Here is a 6,004-nt window from a genome sequence, read left to right as displayed (position 1 = left end):
TTTGCAAAGTGCTTTGAAGACCAAAAATTCCACGCAGGACTGAGAGTTGGAGCTGTTGTTTGGGGGAGAGGGTGAGGAAAGAGGATGGGGTGGAGGGAAGAGCAGAATCTTGCTGAGAAACAGCCCCAAGCCCGGCCTGCGTGCAGCGGGCTGCCGGACTCCGCGCTGGTGCAGGGCCGGTCGGGGCAGGAGCTCGGCAGCTGGAAGGCCCGTCAGACGGGCGGGGGCAGAGGGCGTGCGGTGAGGGGTGGGCTGCTTTGACTCAGTTCTTCCCCCTGCGGTGGGGTGGGGGGTGGTGGGGATGTGGCCATGCAAAGGCCCTGGGGCAGGAATGAACTGAGCATTGCTGAAGAGCCAGGAGACCTGGTGGCCCCTGCCCTCGAGACCAAGGTTCTAGGCTGAGCCCCGAGCCCAGTCACTGAAGGAGCCCCTTCCCCGGCTCGGGCCGCCCTTTCATTCACTCATTCACTCACGCAAACGCATCTGGCTTGCGTCTGGCTGTGGGGCACAGAGCACAGACGCCGTCCCTGCTCTCCTGCAGCATCCGGGAGGGGGAGATGACACCTAATGGACACAGATGTCAACTACCCTGCAATTATGGCTTGACAGGACGGGGAGGAGACACCGGGGTGATGAGCGCAGGACCCAGACCCGCCAGTTCCAGCAGGAAGTTTTGTCTAGGGGAGGCAGACTCGAAGGAAACGGGGGTGTCCACTTCCTGCACGCAGCGAGCACTCCAGGCACAGAGTAGCGGCAGCATTGGTCAACATTCCAGCAAATGTCCAGTGAGCACCTGCTATGTGTCTGCGCGCTGGGGAGACAGGTGAACACTATGGGTTAGAATCTCAACGTGCTCACTCCTAACTGAAGGACAGATTCTGTATAATACACAAGTGGAAAACGAAGTATAAGATGTGAGCATCAGATAGCAATAAGGGGTGTTGCTAAAAATAAGCAGTCATGGGATGAAGGGCCCAGGAAGGCCCTCTCAGACGGGGCACTGGACAGGGAGGGTCCTTTGCAGGAGGTGGCGTGTGGGCTGAGACCTGCATGATGGAAGGGGTAGTCGTGGGCAATGCAAAGGCCCTGGGGCAGCAGCGTGCTCAGCTTTGTCGGAGACCCAAGAGAGGCCTTTGAATTCTAGGGAGCTGGAGCCAAGCACCCCAGGAGGGCAATGAGAAGTGACTTCGGCAGGGACTACTCATGCAGGGTCAGTATCTCGTTAGGACTGTCCATTGCAATGAGACACTTCTGCTACAGCGGCTTCATCAGGCAGGGAATTTGGAGTCAGACAACTACCAGCTGGGGGAGCAGCCACCGGTTGGTGCAATGGCTTTCAGCAGCCACCCGGCACCCGGCTCTGTTTTTTATGCCCGCTCGGAGCGTGGAGGTATTGGAGTCACATTGCTGCCTCGTGGTCACAATGTGGCTGCTGCGCCTCCAGCCCTCTCGGATGTGTTTCAGGCAGAAAGAGAAGCAAAGGCCAAAGAGCAAAGGGCGAGAAGGCCCTTTCCGTGTCACTCTCCACCTCCTTATTTAGAAAGGCAAGTGCTCCCTCAGGGCTGCTGCTCTGTCCCGATGGCTAGAACGGGGTTACATCGCCCCCTCCAGCTGGAGAAGAGTCTGGGAAAGTCGAGTTTTGCTAGAGGAAGGAAAGGGCAGGACTGTCAATCCATAAAGTCACCAAGGGCTGCAGGCAGAAGGCCCTGTGAATTCCAGGCAGAAGACAGAGTGGACAGTGGCCAGGCTAAGGAGCGGGCTCATCTGGGGGACAACAGGGAGCCACCGATGGCTCTTCAGGAGGGCTGATGGTCAGTTTTGTACGAGGCTCTGCTGTTTAAACGGAGCGCCTGAGACGGGTCCGCCTTGCAGAGAGATGCGGTCCATGCTAACCTGGAGTCTTGGCGGGGTCCTCAGCTCTCAGGCTAGACCCTAACTCCCCGGAGGGCCCCTCACGCTCGCACACAGCCCTGGCAGGCTGTGTCTCGTTGGCACCTCGCAGCGGCCCACAGATGGCTCCTGGCTGTCCTATGGCGTCGCGCTGGGGCACGGAATGGAAAGTGACTCACACTGGCTGCTCTCCTGCTTGTAAAATGCTGCTTTCAGATCCCTCATCCGCATCCGCGTTTTCCTGCTACAGCTACCTGCGGCTACCTGTATGCGTGTCCTCTTCTCACACATGGAGAACAGGCTCAGAGCGCAAGACCTTGGCCAGAGGCAGCAAGAGAGTCTCGCTGGGGGGATTCTGAGCGCCAGCGACCTCTGCCCCCCAGTCTTCCTCATACCCACCAGCTGGGCCTGGGGGACACATTGTGCGCATCGGTGCACACGAGTCCCAGGAGACACGGAAGGCTCCTGGTCCTGGGGAGTTTAACATCTGGGCTGCCCCACTGACCAACTCCTCTGTCTTGCTGTGTGACTTCAGGCAAGTCCCCTCACCCCTCTGGGCCAATTTCTTCTTGGGTGTGATGAAGGGGAGGGCAGGGTCCGTTCTGGATTTTCCTACTCTGCCTATCAAATCCGCTGTTGGGATTTCCAAGACCCCAGGCCATTGTCTACTCTCTGTATCCGTGTTAGTTAGTGACCACCACCTTCCTGCAGTCTCCTGCTGTTCCTCCCCTGCACAGGGTGTTATTAAGTATTTATGTGAGTAAATGTCCCATGTCTGTCTCCAGCCGGGACTGGGTGCCCAGCAAAGACGGGACCAGGCCGGCCTTTCCCTGGGCTCCAAGTGACTGGCACTGACTGAGCCCCGCATACAGTAGGTGCTCACTAAACTGGGTATCTGCTGTTAGCAGGCGTCGCTGGGAGAGATGCAGCTGCGGCAATGAAATGAGGCCCTCGAGACAGTAAGCAGCCAGACACCTGGGCCCTTCCCTCCTGGAGCAGGCAGGCAATACCAGGAGAGTCAGTCCAGAACGCCCCAGTTCTTGGGCCGCGCCCCTCTGGCGAGAACTACAATCCCCAGAAGGCCGCGGGGGGCGGTGCCACCGACACTCGCTCCGCCCGGGACTGTCGCGGAGCGCGGCATTATGGGAGTTGTAGTTCATTCCCTCTGCTCCGGGGGCGCAGCCGCGGGCGCGGACGCCCGAAGCCGCTGGGCGATAGCGGGGTACGAGGCAGGCGTGAGAGCAGACACCCCTCTCGTGGGGTCCTCACTCCTGGATGCCCTTTGAATTAACCCTCGCGATGCCGGGGGCCCTCTGGACGGCGCCGCCGCTATCTCGGGCCCTTTAAGGGGCGGGGCCGGGGCTGCGTCTCCTGGGGTCACCCACCCTCCTTTCTCACTCCGCAGCCCCGCGCTCCCCGCGGTATAAGACCCGAGGTGTCCCTGAAGCCTTTCCGGTCTTCGTTGGCCAAATTCTGGCTGACAGTTGCGTGTCTGACCCTTAGGGGTCATGGTGGGCGTGGGGGGGTCACAGACACTTACCCATCGCTAACACGTGACCCCACCTGAATCGTGGGGTCCGGAGAGAGGCCCAGGGGTGGCCCGGTTTCCAGAGGATGAGCAGGGACGACGTGGGTGGGGGAGGCCGGAGGGGGGGCGCTGGGGCTCAGGGAGCGGCCTGCGCGGCCGCAGGGCCAGGGACCCGCGAGGAATGTCCATCTGAGCTGCAAGAATTGTGACTCTCAGGCCAGGCGTGGCCGGCCCAAGCTGTGCCCGGCCAGGGCAGAGCTTGAACTCAGCCCCGAGCCCGGTTTCTAGCCCCTGGCTTGTCTTTGGGGTCAGGGAGCTCGTCCTCTGCCTCCTGGACCGTGGGGCGCAAGGGAGGGCCCCACCCCGTTACTGGCTGGGAAGCACAGGGAAGCGAGTCTCTTGGCCCGTTTTTAATGGGATGAGCGTGTGTGAGATCCAAGAGAAGCGTTTCCAACTCAGACTCTTCAACTGTCAGGAACCAGCCCTGGGAAATCCGAGAGGGTCATTTTCACACCGTCCCCCCTCCCAGATGTGGCAGAAGCAGGGTGATTCAGGCCAGATGTTGGGGGTTCGCAGGCCCAGGGAGCTGCCTGGGATGCAGGCGGGTTTGGGGCTCTGGGGTGGAAAGTGAGGCCTCTCGGGGGTTGGGGCACTTCCCTCTCTGAGGCTAGTGGCCAGGGGACCCCGGGCAGCCCCCAGGCGCTGGTCTCTGAGGGGAGTGGTGGGACGCCCTGCCTCAGAGCTGGCCGTGCTTGGCCTTGGCTTCTGTGCTAACTGGCCTCCTCCTCAGAGGGCCCTGCCTGGAACCCAGGCTCTGGCCTGGCACCTTGGGCCCCGGTCTTTTGGTGTTTGGGATGCTAGAGAAAGCGCCCCAGAAACGAAGCCCCCCGGCCCGTCGGAGACACGGGGTGTCTGTGTTCTGGTGAGGATGCCGTGGCCGAGTGCCACCTCGCCCCCCAGATCAGAGGCCGGGCTGGCTGTGGGTTGCCTTTGATTAATAAACAATGGGGAAGCAAATCAATTACCCCTTCACAAATGCAATTCAGACGGCAAGAATAATACCTCTGGAAGCTTCGGGGTGCTCTTCTGCAGAGATTGGGGCACACAGAAAGTGCTTCACTGGGGACACCCTCCCCATCCTGGGGGAGCTGCTCGGTCAGGGGAGGGGGCTCTGAACATTTAAGTGAAAGACTTAGGGGGCCACAAGGGTGCTTGTCTGTCTCCAGCCCCCTCTCTGGTGGGACCCCCAAACTTCTGAGAACTGTGAATGGTCTCCGCCCGGCTCCTTACCTCTTGAGGGGGCTTCTGGGTTGATATTCTGGAAACCAAATGGTTTTGCCAGACGCCTGCTCGTCTAGCTGGCCGGGATTATCTTAGAGGCTGGCTAAATGCAGGGCCCTGGGCGCCCCCTGCTCTGAGGGCCCAGGAGAGCCTGGGAGGTGGCACAGGCTTCTGAGTGTAACCCCACCCCCTGGGTGACAGGAGGTGGAGGGCACAGCTCTGGGGTCCCAGCTGCCACCCCAGCTCAGTTCTGTGTGACGCGGGCAGGTGACATTCCTTGTCTGATCCCCGTAAGAGAATACAGGTGCCTTCCCGGCACATTCTGCGTGAAAGGGGTTCACGGTGTGCTGTGGCTGCTGTCGGAAGGCAGGTGAGGGGGTGGCTGATTCTGCCTTTGAGAGTTCAGTGCCTCCACTTACTGTTGCCTCAGACCCACACTGTGGGGCCGAGGGGCTTCCTTCCAGAGCCGGGGCCAGTCACTCTGGGGACTGGGGTCCAGGGGTGGCGGGGGCCTGGGGCAGGGCAGGCTTTCCCTGTGGGAGGGGGTCCCAAGGCTGGCACGCAGAGGGGCAGGGGGCCGGGAGGCGGCTCTCCCTCTGCAGGGAATCGCTGGCCGCCGTGGCTGAGCTCCAAATCCACTCAGCAGGCATCTCCTTGCGGGATGGCCCTCCCTGACTGCCCCAGCGGAGGGACGCGCTCCCCTGCAGACAGACGCCTTCTGGGGACCATCTGCTGGGCTGTGAGGGCCGCAGGCAGCTCTGTGATGTGTTTACCCTCGGTTTCCTCTTTGGGACCCGCTCTGGGAGAAGGCCTTCTGTCTGCTCCGCCCACCGTGTGGGCAGTGCCCCCAGGCCCTGCCTGCAGAGCTTGGCTGCTGAGGCCTTACCTCCCAGCCCTCTCTCCAACACCCTCAAGTCCCGGGTTCCTGTGGTTCCCCATTGAGCCTGCAATCCTGGCCTGAGGGCCTGGTGGTGCCTTATGGGGCAGGTCAGTGAGATGCAGCCTGGAAGGGGATGAAAAGAACAGGGAAGCGTGTCCAGCTGCCATCTAGGCTGGTAGACTGAGCCAGGGCTCCCTGGTCAAGCCCAACAGCCTGAGCAAACTGGAAAGCAATCCAGTGGGAACCAGCATCGAGGGATGCGGAGAGGGACAGAGCAGACGTTATGGTTGAGCACCTGGATCCAGCCTTGCCTGAACCAGTCTCCTCTATGCTCTGTCAGCTCGATTTGGGCTCTGTGCTTGCAGTTTCTTATACAGAAAGCTCGGGTCACCCATTTGTCTGTCCACCTGTCCACTCGTCCATTC

Source organism: Condylura cristata, unplaced genomic scaffold (assembly GCF_000260355.1).
Source record: "Condylura cristata isolate star-nosed mole 26May11 unplaced genomic scaffold, ConCri1.0 scaffold00006, whole genome shotgun sequence".
In the NCBI taxonomy this organism is placed as follows: domain Eukaryota; kingdom Metazoa; phylum Chordata; class Mammalia; order Eulipotyphla; family Talpidae; genus Condylura; species Condylura cristata.
Note: the sequence above shows the minus strand (reverse complement) of the source record.